A 1,214-nucleotide genomic window follows, 5' to 3' on the forward strand; every position below is an offset into this window, starting at 1 on the left:
TGACAAATAGAAATAGATTTAATGACATAAAAAGATAATGTTGTTTATTAACGACAACACTGGAAATGGTGAAAGGGAAGTCAACAGAAAGGGACATTCAAACAACATTTAAGAGCTATCCTGCATCCTCCAAATACTAAACATAATTTTTTATGATTGGCTGTACTGTAAGTCTCTGTGTGTCTCACCCCAGGTTCAAACCGCAAGTGACTCGGTCCTTCTGTCCAGTTGAGCAACATTCTTGCTAGAAGACCACATTTCCTCTTGAGATGATTATCTTTCCAATGTCACACTCACAAGTCTGCTCCTGTCAGCATGACAGATGACCATGATATCGACTTAAGGTTAATTCAAAATCGCACCGCTGAGTTAGATGAAGGATCTCGATAAGAGCGCTGCTGATAAGAGTGTAGTTGAAAAGAAAATTGTCTTAGGTCACATGCCCTGATGCTCCTCTATTGCGCCATCAGACTCTATACATTTTGCCATATTCTTTTCCACAGGGGACTTATGGGTAAGAATACCTAAAAAGATAAATGTTCACATTTATGGATTTTAAAAAGCTGTTAAACTCACTGATGTGTGTTTTTGGTCCACAGCATATTGAGCAGGTCTTTGACTTGCATTAAGCAAGTATTTACTGCCAGTTCATTAGTAGACAGGCTTTATAATAAATAAAAATAATATCATGATAACAATAATGAAACTAAACTTGGGCTGAACTGAAAGTAACACAAAATTATACCTAAAGCACGAGTGTATTTGCCTGATTTGTGTAATTACACAATCACTGAGCCCATCAAATAGATGGTCGACTGAATAGAATAAATAGCTTCTGAGCAATGTTGCGGATCAATTCTCCTTTTGTTACACAAATCATTACACAGAAGAAGATGCATTCATCAGTCATTGTGAACATTGTTTTCAATAAGATGAAAAAAACACGTACTGTGAAACTATTCATTTGATGTTAGTACAATAAATAATGATAAGAAAATACACAGATCTGAGGATTGGGAGACTATAAAAAAAGGCAGGGTTCCAAAGACATGCAAGTCAGGTGGACTGAAAAATCTAATATCTTACTGGTGTAAATGTGTCTCTTTGCTATCTCTGTGATGAATTGGCTGTGTTGGCTGCCTTGTTGCTTGTGTATGCTAAGGTTCCAGCAGCACCGCTGCATATAATAAGCAGGTAGAAAAAATAAATGGGCG

The sequence above is a fragment of the Morone saxatilis genome, unplaced genomic scaffold, assembly GCF_004916995.1.
Source record: "Morone saxatilis isolate NCDOM2014 unplaced genomic scaffold, NCSU_SB_2.0 Contig20, whole genome shotgun sequence".
In the NCBI taxonomy this organism is placed as follows: Eukaryota; Metazoa; Chordata; class Actinopteri; family Moronidae; genus Morone; species Morone saxatilis.